We start from the raw sequence: 17916 nt of genomic DNA on the forward strand, positions 1-17916 counted from the left end.
ATGTCCATGATGTGAAAATTCATTTAGGATTTCACTGTGACTTTCAGACTTGGTAATTACTGATCTCCTATCACTTGTGTTTTTCTAACACCTCAGATGAATCTTGGCAGTAACACGGGGAGTCATTTAATCTAGATGAGTTTCATTTCCACTCTGAAATCATTTTACAGTTGAGCTCAATTTCCCAAAAATATATATATATGTGTGTGTGTGTGTGTGTGTGTGTGTGTGTGTGTGTGTGTGTGTGTGTGTGTGTGTGTGTGTGTGTGTGTGTGTGTGTGTGTGTGTGTGTGTGTGTGTGTGTCAGAAACAAAGCCAAAAAGATCTGATAAAAACTTCCAGAAAGCTGAGAGAGAACCCTGCTTTCGCGCCCTCAGAGTGACTGCTGGGGCCGCAGCCATGCAAGGGTAACGTCTGTCAGGGAGATAAGAGCTGAGGAGAAGGCCTTCAGGCTATGGCTTATCACACACATACCTGGAGGGAATACACACACATACGCCTAGGACAGGGGTGAGAAGTCTTTCACATAGAGAGATTTGAGTTGGGGGGAGGTTTATATCTCACCTCTGTATCACTGGGCACCCGACAGCTGTAACTTTAGTCTGTTTCTCTGTCTCAGAGCAGGATGACCTTCCAGACAACAGATTACCACCACCAGTGTGGGGCCTCCAAGAAACAGACTGTGAAACTGTGAATTTCCACTGCTACATATTTGTTGTCTATGACTAGAGCTTTTTGTGTGACTGACCCAAGGCGATCAGTGGAAAAGGTTACTGTGAAGTTTGTAATAATTGAACACTGGTGTAAAATCGTCGTATCTCCTGTTCGTAGAGTTTCGGCGCACAATGACCTTAGGACTCAAAGGAGGCTATCCCATGAAACGTATTGGTGTAATTTGTCGTTTTAACTTTTTCAGAAAGATGTTGGGCTAACAGCATTCTTCTAATGTTTTTTAAAAAATTATATTATAACACAGTTATACTCCATTTGTTCTCTGGGGGCCAATCAAGTTTCACTTTGACAACTTGACCATTTTCTGCCTCACTAAGTAGGGATGGGAATGATCAGAATTTAATGATTCCAATTCCATCATCAATATCACATATCAATTTTATTCCTTATCGATTCTCTCTGGCTCCGCTTTGAGAGTCACCACCATCGCTAAGCAGTATATCAAAGACATTAGACATTAGATTGCTTTAGTGTTTCTATGTAAAATGACCAAAACACATCATCTCATAATTACCAGTTATAACAATATAAACCTATAGGCTACAGTCCAACACCAAGAAAATGTCCATATGTCCATATCCACGCTTTACACTGTGCTATTATTTTCATCCTCTGGCACATTAACTGAAATCAGCTGATTTTAGCGCAAGTGCAAGTAGAGATTAACAATTGGTTCTCGATTCCCATCCCTGTCACTAAGTTTCCAGTTAATGTTCAGCTGTAACCAAAGCCATTCCCAATGACATGCAGTAGCAGCTATTAAACAGAGTGAAATAAGGTATTTGCCTCTTAGGTTTAGTGTCAGTTCTTGTGTCAAACTAATATAGTTTGGCAATTTTTTATGAATTTCATAAGATAAGGGAAATGCATTTAATTTATTTAGATTCAGTCATTGAGGACTAACCCTTATTTTCACTGAATTTTCACTAAAATATTTTTCTTTGTTCATTAACCGGCCCCTGACCTGCTGTAATGCTTAGAAAATAGCCCCTGGCAACACAGGTTTAGCATCCCTGAGTATTGTGAAGAATGCCAAGTAAAACTGAAGCACAGAGTATTCGACAGCAGCCTGTAGTAAATGCTGCATAACAGACCTTACATTCAGTTTAATATATAATCAGTTGGTGCCAAAGCAACTAATAAACTTTAACGTAGTGTGGCTAAAAAGCATTTTGTATTTTGAGCTCTACATAAAGTGACAGTCATAACAGAAGAAACAGAAAAGGGGAAAATTGTGAGCAAGCAAGTAAATCACAACACATAAGTGAGCAATTATCTGCTCTGTCTCTTGCAGTTATCGAATATTATATGTGTATATATAATGTGGAGACTAATTACGCCTCTCCAATGCAATGCAGAGGCTGCTCTTGCTCAGTAGGATGTTTATACAACTGTGTGGGAGTAGACTTTCTGACATGCTGGCAATTAAAATGTTTATTATTATTCTTTGGAGGCAGTGTGCTCTTTAAATGCAAAGGTTTGGTATAATTTCATTAAAGTAAAAAAACTTACTCTACTACTATGAAAAGTGGAGATGCACCATCCAAGTTAGAGCAGAGTGGAGGCCAAGAATCAAGCATTAAGATCTCATTGCAGCGTAATAACTCTCTGTGTCTGTAATTCATTTAACATAATGTAAGTATAGCACAGTGCCTCTTGTTCCTCTCTATGTAGTGCAAGACAACAGCATTGGAATGATAATAGATGTGTTTTTGAAGCAGGAGGGTAGGTAGAGACATGAGGGCTTTTAACCAAAAGGTCAAAAGTTTAGTCCCAACATCAGCCTGTGAGCATGTGCCAGCAGCTGCATGGCCTTTCCAAGGTACTGCATCTCCACTCCCTCAGTGTGTCTGTAGACACTGGTTAGAACTAAAATGTCAAACATATCCATGTAAACTCCAATGCTGAATTACAGGCAGAACATCAGAAATGAAACTCTAGTATATTACATGGGAAATGTAGCAAAAAAGCATTTAAAACAAGGTCTCTGGTCCAAAGAGTTTACCATTCAGTAAAACTATAATTAACAAAAGTGGGTAGAGTGATATTTAGGAAAATTCTTGTTCTGTGTTGTAGGTACAAAAATGACACCTAATTAGGATTAGGCCTGTAATTAGCTTAAAATACTAACATGGAGCATAATGGCTGTAAATTTGTGAGAGTGGCTGTGTGGTACAGGAACAAATTAGCAGAATTAACAGAGGGATTAGGCCTTTGATTAACTGAAAATGAACCAAAATAGGGTTCAAAAGGTGAAAACACAGAAACGGAGAGGATGCTGGTGCCACAGACTAAAAAGTGTTGTTATTCCAAGTCTCACTGCTAGATTATTTTCTGGGAAGCAAGCCAAGAATTTTGTGTTACACTCTTAGCTGTCTGCGGTCCTGTTTTTTGTCCTTCAAGACAGTGACAAAGAATAAAACTGAGATGCCACATTTTTCAACAACGGAGGTTTTTTGGCGGTTCTTTTCACAGACGCAGCAGCATCGCTTCCTACAGGTGGTGTTCGTGTTTTGTTCCCTGGAAAAGGCAGGAGTCAGACGAAAGCCACCGCCAGCTGAGATTAAGCAAGCGTCGAGTTGTGAATAAGAAAAACTGTTTAAAATTGTCTGGAATTATTCTTCCATTTCTGTGCTCCTGTGATGTAACTCTTTAACATTTGTTGCAGATAAAAAAGCTTTCCCACTGTGTTGTTTAAAAGTTTTTTTTCCCATTTTTTAAAATTCTACTTAATTGATATTACATGACCCTGTTGGCCAGTTTTGAAGCGTGTGATATGTCGACGAGACTTTCTCAGGATTACAGTATTTCATTCTTAGCTTTGAAGTGACCAGTGTGTGGACTTGGCTAGCTGAAATGTTAATGTTGTTCTTTAAAGGAGCCACTTGTGGTTAAATTCCAGTCAAGAACCTTCTCTTAATTGAATTCCAATCAGCTAATCTCCATCTCGACTTTGAAATAGATCCATCTGATCGAAACGGGTACATTATTGATATGAGTCAGAGTTGGAAAAGAAGCCGAGGGGCCGAAGGGGTTGAGTGTTGTGTGGTATGTGGTTTAAATATTTTAAAATGGGGTATTCGTTTTTTTACCTGAATATTTCACGCTTGGGGCCCGCGTGGGTTGATGCAGTCAAGACTTTCCCTTTTACTACAGCAGTCAAAAGAGAAGGGTGAGCTCATTGAGAGAGCTGAGCCAAGCCAGGCACTGCTGGTTTCAATCAGGGGGAGGCAGCATGTGGGTGACCCTTGAATGCACAAACGAGCACACGCTTACACATGCTCATGATGCACTGTATCCACCTCCCCTGGGCTTTTATCCCATTTCGTCGTGTCTCGCTTTTCAGTGTTTGTGGGTTTCTGAATCTCGCGTCCAAATCCAAACTTCTTCAGCTGTCTGGCTCCAGGCAAAATTATATGTAATAGTTGACTAAATACATTTCAAATAATGTATACAGCACATCATGAATATCACCCATAGCCTGTGTGCTCTATATACACCGCTGTGGATTTTTGTGGTACAAATCACCATCCTGCGATTTAAATGCACAAGCCCACAGTGTACTTATGTTTCGTATCTGCTTCGGCACACACGTTTATTTTGTTTTATTTTGTTATATGCACATTTGCTGTTGCACAGGCTCATTCTTCACTGGACTCAGGGTCAGATGTTACCTGCAACTGAAGCTTGGTGAGGGAGCAGTTCATGATTACCTCTGTGCTTCTGCGGCTGCTTTCTATTTCAATGTTAAAGACCCTGGGCCACAACTCAGCCACTCTCTTAGCTTTGTTTTTTTTATTTATTTTTTTTCATTTTTTAATGCAGTTCATTCCTGCACACAGGTGCCGATAGTCACAAGAATACACACACGTGCACAGACACTTACATAAGCAGATAGAGCGCATGCACATACACACACTAACAAACTCCATCGAGACAAACACAAGCATGCACAGACACACAAATACTTGCAGAAGATCCAATTTGTGTTGAGGGCTTAGTCACTTTTCTCATTTCTCTCAGCGTTGCAACTGTGGGCTATTCCCTTCTGGCATGACGCATCCAAAAAGCTCAATAAACCGCCCATCTCGCTCTCCTCGTGTGTATGTGTGTGTTTATTTTTGTGTGTTTGTAATAATGAGCCAGACAGACTGGGTAGTGTCTAATCCTGCAGACCAGCTCACTGTCTTTCAATTAGCTAGCAGGGCTTGTTCAAGGCCAGGCTGGGTCAGACGGCTATCACAAACTGAAGCTAATCCACTATGAACTGATCAATGCAGAGAGAGGGAGAAGGTGTGGGAGGTTAACAGGGAGCGAGAGAAGGAGGGGTGTAAGGTTAGACGATTTGCATATAGACCTCTAGGCAGGTAAATGAAGGCAGGAAAGAGGAAATGAAGGGAAAACTGACCAGAGAAAATGAAGAGGGCAGGAGAGGATTGAAAAAGCTCAGTAAGTGCTGCATACGGACAATGGTCATCAGGCCAGAACTTAGTACTCAGCATCAAAAATTGATTCTTCATCCTCCTGCATAGCTTGCTACCTGTCTGATTGTATTCATGATCAATTGTAGCAAAATAATAGCCACAAAAATGGCAGCCATAGTAGAGTTGTACCTTGGGCGCTGTGACATTTTAACAATTGTATTTCTTAAAGCATTGAACATCCATGAATATATCTTGATGTCTGCTCTCACAACGAGATATACCATAGTCGTTAATCAGGTCTGCAGTGCAGGATAATATTGCTGTCTTGGTGTGTACATTTAAGTTTAGTGCCCCTGATCATATTCATGGACAGAGGTGGACAGGGAGAGCTGGATCTATCTGAACTGAGCAAAAGTATGCAAGCACACACTGGTTTCCTTTCCCCTCGTTCACCTTTGCTATTTCTCTCTGCTCTCTTGGGCCCCTTTAAACCCCCCCCCCCCCCCCCCCGCCTCCTCCCTCACTCACCCTTGTCTTTCACTCTCCTCTCTTCCGTGGTCCAGATTTGCTTAGAAATGAGTCACCCAACCACAAATCGCCCCATTTAAGAGGGAGGGAGCAGTGGAGGAGTGGTGGGTGAATTGAGTGCGAGTGGGTGAGAGGGATTGAGAGAGAGAGAGGGAAGAGGGAGGCTGATGGCTGTTTTTCACTCAGCTGGTTTTGTTGATCAGTATCAGCAGCCAAGGTCTGGATGCAATCAGCTCCCTGCATTCAGCCAAGCAGAATGAGGCTAAAAATATATGTGACAGTGCACAACGCTGGCGCACACGCACACACGGATACTGTATCCAAATGGCATACGCACAGAGTGGCAGCAGTGCAAGTTCAATACATAATGCAGCACAGGCAGGGTGTAGAGGTAAGAGGACTTACCGGGGTTTTGGATTATGACACATGAGACTGCCGGTGCTCACATGTGTGTGCGTCTTTGTGCATGTGTCCGTGTCTATTAGCCAGGCTGTGCGATGAATTAATGAAGCTACAGACATGTAGGTGTGAGACATCACACTAATTATGCCAGCAGTGCTGTAGCCTCGCCATCAATAATGTTCATTAAACTACTGAACCCACTCATGTTGACAGCTCTGGGTACGAGTGTGTGGAGAGCGAGTGTGTACGTACTGTATGCGTGTAACTGAAAAAGACTTACGCACACAAGCAGTGAGTAAGCACCACACTTGGATGATGGATCACCGCAGATTTGCATTAAACGCTTCTTCATGTGGACACGGCTGGCAGACAAAGACATTTTTTTATCATCTCTTCGTGTCCAAAGTTTTAGGCGGACTCCATAATCAATAAAAAAAAAAGAACTAAAACATCCCACTCATAGCTGTCTTTCATTTACATAATATGCAGAATTTTCATAGTCGGAGAGGTGATGTGATTCTTGACAAATAAATGCATTCACACCACACATGGGTGGAGCATTTAACTAAAACCGCTTTTTGTATGCTTTTGGCATATAAGTGAAAACAGTGTCATTAAAGCTCCAACAAAAAACCACTGAAAATAAGACTCACTGCCATGCTGCAAGACCATGTGGTTCAGTTTGTTAAAAGTATGTTCCAACTGCAGCACTTCATCCAGGGTTGTAGTACATTTATTTTGATACCTAGTAGCAAGCAGTTTCTCATCTCTGTAAAGCTGAGTGTTAACAAATTGAACCCCTGGGAAGCTGCAGCCCTGACCAATACTCAGTTGTTGCTTCATGTGTCCTCTCAGTGAGGGCTATAAACACAAATGGTAGAGGCAGTGAAATCTTTCCTTTCTTTCCCAGCAATTCTCTAACATGACAGCATGTGAACTACCGAGAAGTGTCCAGTAAATGAGCTTGTTGAGAGTGTTGTGACTTTTATTTACAAGCTGTGGTTTTCTTGTAATCAGGGAGCAAGAAAATAAATGAACAGTATAAAAAATGTAACAAAGCAAACAAACCGGAGGTGCGATCACGTCCTTAGGCAGAACTCAAGAATCAAACTGCCTGTCTTTATATTACAGGGTTGTCTCTGTAATCACAGACCACCCTGCTGGCCCAGTGGGTAGTAAGTGCTCATTTTGCAAGCAGCAATCTGGGTTTGATTAAATCAGACTTACAATGCACACACGATTTCACTGCAGTCTTTTACCTAAGATTTAAAGGCTAATTGTAGAGACAGTTACAGTGAACATGACATCTTACAAGGCATGCAGTGATCCGGAGGCTCTTGACACCTCTAAGGTCAAAGCACTCATCATACAGGAGACACATATTTCTAAGGCATACCTAATTATCTACTGCTTGAGGATGTCACACAACCCTGTATAGTCATGCAAGAGAAGGTAGAAAATGTTAAGATGTGCTGCCTGAGAAGACATTTCCATTACATCTTAGGATGTGTGTGTGGGGAGGGGGGGATCTCAGTGGGTTATCCCTTCCTTTTTGTCAGATGACGCCTAAACTAGATGTAAAATGCATATTATAAATGTGTATTATTTCCTGATGAATCCACATGAAGTGCAGTCTGAACATCAAGCTTGGCAAATGAAAACCAGTTGAAAGTAACCAGTTGAATGTTGAGCTTTCATTGTGCAGCACGGCCTTGTAGATTATATTACAAGTACACTAGAAAGATAGAATGAACGTTTTGGTTAAGAACCCAGTTCCTAAGCAGATTTAACCCATGGATGTTTCAAACTGAATTGACACTTTTGAAAAGCTTGAACTGACCTTCATTTTTAGAGACTGAAGTTCTTCAGATTCGTTAAGGATGCTTCACTGTGCTGCGTGTTGTCCGGGTCCAGTTGTAGTGAAATAACATGTTAGAGCCTTTTTCGATGCACAGCTAAAACTGCTAATGGCCTCAGTTTTTGGCACTGCAACATGCACCACAGGTGTTCAACTCACCCAAATGGTGTTAGTGGATGTACATGTACTCGAAATCAATATCCAGTCCTGTTACCTCCATGCTGTTCCCTTACAATGTGTTTTTATGACTGCATTTTACAACTGTACAGTTAATCTGTGCTCAGTAAAATTGCTGGCTGGAGTTTATCCCCTCGGAGGCTTTACATTCCTGTGGTGTTGTGTCAGAGCTTGGTGTGTGTGTATGTGCGCAAATGTTAGCGTTTGTAAAACGTTGAGGCGCTTTTGTTGTGTTCATACATGCTTGTGTGTTTCGCAGGAGCACACGCTTTCACCAAACGGGTGTGTACAGGGTGTAATTTTTGTGCACTTCAACTTCAGGCTAAGAGTGGTTATTAAGGTGAATGGAGCCAGGAGTGGGGGAAATGTGTGTGCTTTTGTGTGTAAGTGAGCCAGTTATTGAGTGTTTGTACGAGAGTCTGCGTGCGCAGCAGCTGGATGCTAAATAAGCATTGAGCTCGAACAGAAAAGTGGGGAGGTACTTGGGAAACCTCGTGAAGTTCATAACCCCTGCAGGGGGCCGCAGAATGGGGAAAAATGTAATTAGACTGAATGCGTGTGCGTGTCTTTGTGTAGGAATGGGTTGCACTGATGTGTGTGTGTTCATGCATGCAAGTTTAAATGCGGTTCTGTAGAAAAAGAAATGCAACACAATTTTCAAGGTGAAAGAAATAATTAACTTCGCCCATTTATTTCCACTTATACCCATCCTTCTATCTATTATCTGTCCAAGTGGTCGTTTATCGACACCCGCTACCTACGCCCCCCCCCTCCCTGCCTTTTCCACTCTCTCCCTCCCATCTGTTTGTGCTTTTTCGTTTTCATGCTATCTGTTTGCTCTGTGTCAGAAAGCATCCATTTGAAATCCTGAGAGTCTGAGGAGAAAGAGCACAGTGAGGCTCAATGGGCCAAGAAAAAAGCCAAAAACCACATACTTTAAAAAAGCACTGCCTCTCCTCTCCCCTCGCCGACCCCTTCCTATGTCTCTTTTTTTGTAGTTTACAAGTTGTTTTTTTTTTCTTGTCTTTGCCCAATCTCTGATTATTTCCTCGCTGATGAAAAGTGAGGGGAGAGAGAGGCAGAGATGAAAAGCACCAGCTAGAATCCATGATGAAGAGACAGAATCGAAGATGATTTAGGAAGGAAATTTCCTCCCTCACTACAGCATCAAGGGGTTGCATGAGAAAATGATTGAGATCGTCATGGAAACACCGGTAGTTGGATTTGTGTAAGACTTTGGTTGCAGGGCAAAAGAAATATGTGCGCGAATGCATGCCTGTGTGCGTACAGGACCCGTCTGTGTGTGTATGCGTGAAGCTCGGGAATAATATGAGGGTAATTGAATAGATAGTGTAGCTCTGTGTCGTTATGTGCGTCTGCATCTGTGCAAGTCTATGTCATCAATGGTAATTAAGCAAAGTCTGTGTGTGCGTGTGTGGTGTAGTGTGGTGTGCAACCACTGCAGCTGAGTTCAAGATATGACACAGAAACACACTGAAGGCTTTTAGTATCTCATTGCTAATAGCTGCTGGTGAGGGTTGTGCATTTGTGAATGTGTATGTGTGTGCTACTGTCTCTATGTATGAGTGATTGGGACAGAAATGAAGAGCATTAATCGCTGACAGAGTATACATATGTGTATGTGTGTGACTGATGGTGTTTGGATGTATCGGTGTGTTTGTGTACAGTGGGTGGACGATAAAAGACAACCTGGATGTTTTTCATTAAACTTCAATGATTAGCGCACAAACTGTGACATAAAAGTGAACTCAAAGCCCCATTAAACATGGCACTACTACTTTCTTAATGTCATGTATTTCCCAGTGAGACACTAAAGGATTGTCCTTCTAAACTATAAAGAATTGTGTAACATTAAACTTGTGTACCTTTTAGCTTTGTCTGCAAAAGTAAAAGTATGCTTTGAGAGTATTACGCAGTCACTGTAACAGTACTAATTAAGTTAGAGGTTGTTGTGATGACTCCGGTAACTTAAGGAGAAACACTAAGAGCTTTAGTTAATAAATAATAATGTGTGGCCTTCAAAGACACTTAAACGCAGTTTAAAGTGTTTGAATTTAATGTTCAGTTAATTATTACACGCTACAATTACTAACTTCAGGGAACCACTTATTATTTTCTGAATGTGTTATTAATTCTAGTGCACAAACTACTCTTCGTGCACCCAGGTTAAACTCTAATTTATTCCTGACACAATTTGTGCTCCATACAAATCAGATAATATTAAAGAGAATAGTTTGAAATTTGGGGATTTTTTTTATAGCACTCTCACTTCTGAGCGTTAGCTGAGATGACTAGACTGCAAAGTGAAATTATATTTCATTATATTATCTTCTCTTGGCTATTGGCTCCCTGTAAAATACTAATAATTCAGTAATTGAATTTAAAATTCTTCTCCTCGTGTAGAGTCCTGAATGATCAGACACTATAATATCAAAAAGACCTCATAGTGTTATAGTATCCAGATAGGTTGCTTCTCTTAGACTGTAGGCTTATTTGTGGTTCCTAATTTCCAGAAGTACAATGGGAAGCAGAGCTTTCAGCTATCAGTCTCCTGTCGTGTGAAACCAACTCTCGATTTGGATTCAGGAGACGGACACCCTCTGCACTTTCCCTTGTGATAAAGCTTATAGTTAGGGCTGGATCAGGTGACCCTGAACTATCCCTTAGGTATGCTTCTGTGGGCTCAGGCTGCTTAGGGAGCAATCCTTTCTCCCTCACCTCTCTCCCACAGTTTGTGTTTTGCCCTTGATCTCTCTGTACTCCTCTTTTCTCCCCTCTCTCCCCTCACCCCGAACCAGTCACAACAGATGGCTGCCCCTCCTTGAGCCTGGATACGCTGGTGGTCTCATAAAGGGTCGTCTGATTGTTGGTGTTCTCTCTTTCATTTTGGGATCTTTACCTTACACTATAAAGCGTTTTCGAAATGACTGTTGCTGTGAATTAGCACTATACATCAGTAGATTTTAATATATCACAGGGATGCACTGCAAAACAAAACTCCAGTTTGAAAAAAAAAATGTCTGTTGTGAGTCTGAATTTGAAGCGTGGTGTGCGAAATCAGTCAAGTCCTTCACTGATTCATTCAGAAAAGAAAGGTTGTTTGAAGCGGTTGCAGCTAGAGAAATTCAAATCCGCACTGTCAGATGAAGTTTTTTCTCGAAGGTGATGGTTTTTCAGGAAGTAACACAAGAGCACCCCAGAATAAATGGATAATTATGAGACAAAGTAATTACAGTGATACCGAAATGCTTAAGGAAATGACCAGAAGCGTGACGAGTCAGATGCCGTTTGCATAAACTAGGTCATTAGATAGATAGATAGATAGATAGATAGATAGATAGATAGATAGATAGAACTTTATTAATCCCTCGGGTGGGTTCCTCTGGGAAATTCGATTTCCAAAAAGCACAGCACCGACAGAAGTTTCAGAGTTACTGAATATTGTGCTGTAGTGTGTGTTTATGGGCACTATATGTGCATGTTTATATGATTGTTTGTATAAAGCAGACAATAAGAGAGATGAAAAATACTTGGCTATGTTTTACCTGTGTAAACTTATACAAGCCTTCCAATTAAAGTGTAAAAACCTCGTAAATCAGGTTTGCGTATGTGCTACATAAACACCTATGTATAGTTTGCCGTAATCGTATTCATAAGAACTCAGTTGGTTTGCGTTGCCATCCATGAGTAACTGCTGATGAGAGTCAGCTAGATGCCATTGTTGATAAAAGTCCTTCATGCAGACCCTTGTGTGTCTCTTTAATCATGCTTAATTTTAACCAGTCGACTTGCCCAAATTTTACAATCAAATCCCAGGAGCAATCTTTAAAAGTTTCCCTTTGTCCTAGTCAGCAGTGTTTACCTTCAGCTTGCTGCGTCAGTGGTAAAGGTTACATTAAAAATCTCTTCCTACAGTACGTCTGTGATTTCCAGTCCGTGCTGCCTCTGGGCCTCATTATCCAAGCATGATAACATTTAGCGTCTCCCTCACCTCTTCCACCTCCGCTCACTTCTGCCATGATTGTGAGCTTGTGCCTCCCAGACTGCTTATACATGAGTAAATCACAAGTAAACCGCGGGTTGTTTGTTCATGACTAATTTCATAAAGCACAACAAAACACGGTTTGAAGGTCACCTAGTTTCAATTAAAATAATTTATCGGTGACTTGGTTTAGAAACTGACTAAAACTCGTGTTTACAATTTCTTCTGGGAATAAAAATAAACCAAAAGTTAAGTGTGTTTAAAGCACAAGAAGGTTTTCATTAACTTATTATAAAGTGGAGCTTCCTGATGTTTGCCTTTGGGACGTGTTTTAATTTGGAAAAATAAAGTGACAACCAGACTGGCGATACCCACTCAGTGATTAGCACTGTTGCCCCACAGGAAGAGGGCTCTGAGGTTTTGGACCCAGCGTGGAGTTCTCTGCATTCTTGAACATTTTCCTCTGAGTGGACAGTTTCTTCCACCTTCCATCTTCTACGTTGATACTGCCTTTTTTAACATTCAGCTATTCAAGTAAAAGTTTAAAAAATGTTTTTAAAAAGAGGATATCGTGGGTAAACACAGAGGCCTTTTTGTTGCTAAAGATGGTCATTTGGTAGATCCTTCATCTTATCTGACTGCATTCAAATTGCTCCGGGAAAGCCGACGGTTAATGGGCGTGATGGTGTGTGAATGGGTCAGAGAGAAAGACACTGAAAAGTGTTTTGCAGTACTAAGCTAAGGCTAAGAGGCCCTATAAAAGTGTAGAACACTTACCACTTTTCACTTAGTAGCAGAGTGATGTTTCCATGTTTTATGCAGGCCTTCAGCGTAACCTTATAAACCACTAACTACAGTTTATTGGGTTGTTTGAAGTCATTTACATTTTTTTTGCCAAGATTTGTTTAACAAAGGTTAAAGATCGCCTTATTTATTCAGCAGGCACTTTATATATTCTGCATTATCTCTGATAAACTTGGAAGCAGTCTTGCAGAAAATGCTCCAGCTGAGCTCCGGAGAGCTGGTGAACTTTCCCTTAACATTGCAATTACTTGCATTTTTGGACCTTCTCAACCATCTAAAGTTTATATCACTTGGGTAGGAGTTACATTTTCTAGACATATACTGGTCTACAGATAAAATAATTACTGCAGTCATGTAAAAGATTTAGTTTTTCAAAGGATCTCTACGGTGGCCCTGAAAGGCCAAAACGGACTGCAACTTAAGAAAACACCAGCAATAAGAAAAATGCTGCAAAAGCACACAAAACACAACGGAAACAGGAAAAACGAAAATGGAAATAGGAAGAAGGAAAACAGAAACAGGAAAAAACAGATTTCCAAAAGCACCAACGGACCAGTTGCTAAGAATTGCGCTGGGAGACACTTGAAAGAAGTGGAGGATCTATCGGTTTTGTGAGGAAAGAAAAGATGAGAGGTAAGTGTGTTAGCCTGACTATTAGCCAGAAAAACCGTCATCAGTATTATATGAATCATGAGATTAAAACACACTTACCTAGCATATTTTGGTTCCTGCAACCGGTCCGCCGGGTTATTGTCTCCCCAGAAACACTTCCCTTGTGCTTTTTGTTTTTTGTGTGCTTTTGGAGTGTTTTTCTTATTGCTGGTGTTTTCTTAAGTTGCAGTCCGTTTGGCCTCTCAGGGCCACCGTAGATCTCTGCAAAAACTAAATACACCCTTACTGATTCCTGATAGCAACCAAGTGCTGCTAATCAAATGCACATGATTAAAAGATCATCAGAAAGTGTGAGCAACTCTATGAGAGCAGAGGAACTCTGTTTGATTGTTTAAAGAATTCAGAAAAATAAAAAGCTGGTACTTCTGTATGTGGTCCTAATCTGGGTACCCATTTGACTTTTTGTAATCTGAATTTAGTCATATGTGAATTTCTTCAAATTCTTCATCAACTTGCATCAACATTTCCCACAATTCAGCAGGAATCACTTAGTGGAAAAAACTAAATGTCAGACAGATGCTCTGTCACTGACAATGGTTTTGCTCATTTTTGTTTTGCCTTTTTTGGGAGGCTGTTAGGGTTTTTGGGGTATATTCATGGATGCGCTTTTACATGTCCTTGACCAAAAGCTGCTTTTAATTAGAATCACTCCTTGCTGTGGAGCTTCAACAGTGATGGCCTCTGGCTCGTGCTGTATGAGTGGAGCCTTCAGTTCTGAGAATCAAAACAAGGAGAAAGGAAGGAGAGGTGTGGTGAAGGAGATTCATGAAAGGTTATTAAGTTTCTACTACTTTCATACGCCTTATACCATTTCCCCCCCTCCCTCTGTTTGTCTCTCTCGCTCAGCCCTTCTAACTCTTTCCACCTTGCCTCCTCACATCCTAAATCTTCTCATTTAGATTATCCCTACTGCAGTGAGTGTAACTGAGTAGCAATGGGTAGTTTTCATGGTTTTCTCTCTCTCTTTCCTTTACTCTCCCCCTTCCTTAATCTCCTCCATGTACATGACACTAATACAGAGACTGATATAAGCCCCCCTGCCTCTCTCTATGACATTTATCACTGTGCTTCTTAATGCAGGCAGGCTGCCTCTGTTGATGAGAAATAAGGATGACAAGCATGGCCTATTTTCTAGCTAACGGTCTTTGCTATTTTCCACTTTTTTGGGAGGAAATATGCTTGCAGAGAAGTGTTTACTAAAGCATCTCATAAGGCAGTTGACAAGAATTTGACAGTCATGTTGATCATACATCTGGCACGTTTTTTGTCAGAGCTGATGGGATCCATTAGTGTTTCAGATCATGCAAAATGATTTCAGACAGTGCCTGGAGAAACACTAAATCTGATAAATGAACATTAAAGATAAATACACTTCTACCATTTTTATAAGCCATTCACTATCCTGGTGTCTTTATGAAATCAAATGTACTTATCCTAGTGATTCACCTGTCACTTCTACCAATTTACCATGCTCTGTCCAGCATAAATGTGCTATGTTATAGCAACAAAAAGTTAAATCTGATAGTAAGTTAAAAAGTCCATGTATAAAACTTGTCCATCGAGGAATCAAAACTTGACTTTTTGAAGAAAAACGTACAGTATTGTGTCGAGATCCAGTCACATTAATCATCTGGTCGTTTCCTCTCCACCTCATAGTAATTTCAGGACTCATGTGTGGTAGGGATCTTCATGTCTAACTAAGCTAACATGAAGTCAGATTCACCGCAGCTGCAACCAGAGGTCCAAAATATGTCTAAAGGGATCTCTGTGCTTCCCACTTCACTTCCTCTATCACTAAACACATTCCTTATTACTTTGTCATCCCAAACACTTATCTCATCTTATCTGATGATCATTTCCTTGGTTAGTCAGTGAGTGATCCACTGCTTGCTCATCATGTGACAACAACCAAGACGGCAAAGGCCAAAATGACAAACTCACAGCTTGAAAATGGGAGTTTAAAAACCTGCATGGTGATTTTCATACAGGTCTGTGGGCCGCCCTTTGGTTCTGTCTGAAGATTAATCATCTCCTACAAGGTTTTTTAACACAGTCCATCCCATTTTTAAGTCAAACAAACCCTGTTTTTTCATTGCTTTGATTTAATGCTATGATTTTTTTTTGGTAAAACACTCGTGCAGTGAGCATAAGTTTATGCTTTTGTTTTACAATGTGCATTTGAGAAAGCCACAGAGAAATTTACAAAAGAATATATAAAAAATTGTAAAATGTATAATATATAATTATATATTAACCTCTAAAAAAAGAAATGTTGCTTGGCTTTCCCTGCCAAAAATTCCCCGTGGTTCACCGACAGCTGGTTTTAAGTGTGTTCATTAAGTTGAACCTGTTCCCCTACTCAAAATGACCTTTCAGACATTTAGTCCTTTTCATTAATCTGACAGCAAAATTATGTGTGTTGGCTTCATGTCTTAATGAGCTGTTCGTTTTCTGTAAAAGCAGCCCCGCATAGTAAAATTTACATATCGCTCTCTACATTTACACACGTCTGAACAAACACCGTGACTAGGGAATTGCTTATTTTACTGGAGAATGCCACTAACAAGCACAACAAGCAAATAATAGCACATTATCTCACCAAATAAAATTAAGGCATGGTCACGTGCATTGTGATGCATTTTCCCAGTTCCAAATCAAGAAGAGCGATCTCTGTCTTGCATACAAGGATCAGGGCAACTCATCTCTTCAGCGCACACATGCACAGGCTCAAGTGACAGCTTTCAAGAGAATTAAACATTCAAAAGTGTGGCTACACTTTACCAGAGTCGCTGCTGACAACGCTTAATAGCGAGTACAAGTGCTGAATGAAGTGCAAAACATCAACATGATTTATGTCCGAATGACAGAATGTCACCGCTTTAACAGATTGATGAAGCCAGCAGTTTTACATATCCTGTCTGAAAAGGGCAAAAAAGAACAAGACGACTGGCATCCGGCTGTCAAACAAGCAACAAAGTTCCCATCCGCGAGATCATTGCTATTTAAATATCAGCCACCACCCCTTAGCTATGGACTTCGAGAGAAAATTGGAAAGATAATCACGCTGCTCCTGCATGTGACCTCAGACTTAATGAAAAATGAACATGCCAGCTCTAATGGGCCTTTGTAGGAGCATTGTTCTTTATAGCCTATACAGAATAATAGATTTTTAAGCACTTGATTAACAGAAGGACGGCAGCCACCAAAGACCTTCCACAAAAGGCCATTATTCAGCTGTCTCTCACTCAGGCACTTGATAAATGCCACTAATGCTTAAAATATAAATGGCACAATAAATATAAATAACACTTTGGCCCACATGTTGTGTTTCCATGCCAATCTGTAAGTTTGCAAAGAGAGAGGAAACTAGGACAGGGAAAGTTGGATTCATCATCCTTAATGCCTTCTGTCACTTCAATTGGATATTACCAGACACTGTCCCCTAATTTAGACATCATATCCTGTCCCTAGAGCCCCGCCTCATTCGCCCAACCCGTCTGTCTCACCCTGGCATAACCCTAATGCATCCCCATGTGAGACCAGAGCAAGTGTGTTTGAAATCAAACTGAGACCTCTCCTTTTATCTCCCTTCCCCTCTTGTCTGCTCTTCTCTGTCTCTCTCCCAAACACTCTTCCTAGTCCTTTTTCTCTCCTCTTGCTCAATTCCTCTCTGCTTTTATCTCCACTCTTTTTTCTCCTACACCATCAGAATGAACAATTTGTATGAATCACAGGCTCTCTATCCAGGCTCACTTATAGTGACATCCCCCCACTGGTTTTGTTAGCAGAACTCCTGCTCGCTAGCTCCATACACATCATTATTTGATGTCCAATGTGATTTCACTGAAAGAAAAAAGAACGTCACTGCCTCAGTGGCGCTGCCCTGGCATGTAACCCCACACAATGATCATTTCAGCCAACCTCAGATTGTTTGATTGGCATTCACTGCTGTGTTTGCCAGGAGTGCTGGCAGTACATTGCTGTTATTTGCATAAAACAGGAAGGGGCTCAGATTCCCCTGCTGTTCCACGTTTCGCTGCCCTTGCTGCACCCCAAAGAAATATCTGAATGTGATTCGCAGACAAGAAATTATAAAAGAAAAGAGAATCATATTAGCTGGCCTTGTGCAGTTTTGCACTAATACTCAACACTTCTCCTTTCCTGGTTTGAGACTTTCTCTCTCTCCACTTTTTAGCCCAGCGTGAATCTTTCCGTACAAATCCTACCCATTTTTCTCTCTCTCATACTCCTACATAGAATCCTTTTAAACATGTCCTGGTAGGAGTCTTGCTCCACAGTGTGAACCTTTTACCTTC

General features: G+C 40.9%; 1 protein-coding gene across 3 annotated transcripts in view; it reads left to right on the forward strand.

Moving 5' to 3' along the window:
• Positions 1–17916, forward strand: part of pvrl2l (PVR cell adhesion molecule related 2 like) — a 376118-nt gene that overhangs the window by 193688 nt on the left and 164514 nt on the right. The window lies entirely within an intron of this gene.

Source organism: Rhamphochromis longiceps, linkage group LG22 (assembly GCF_057381845.1).
Source record: "Rhamphochromis longiceps isolate RC_006_pf linkage group LG22, R_longiceps_female_GT1.1, whole genome shotgun sequence".
NCBI classification, from domain to species: domain Eukaryota; kingdom Metazoa; phylum Chordata; class Actinopteri; order Cichliformes; family Cichlidae; genus Rhamphochromis; species Rhamphochromis longiceps.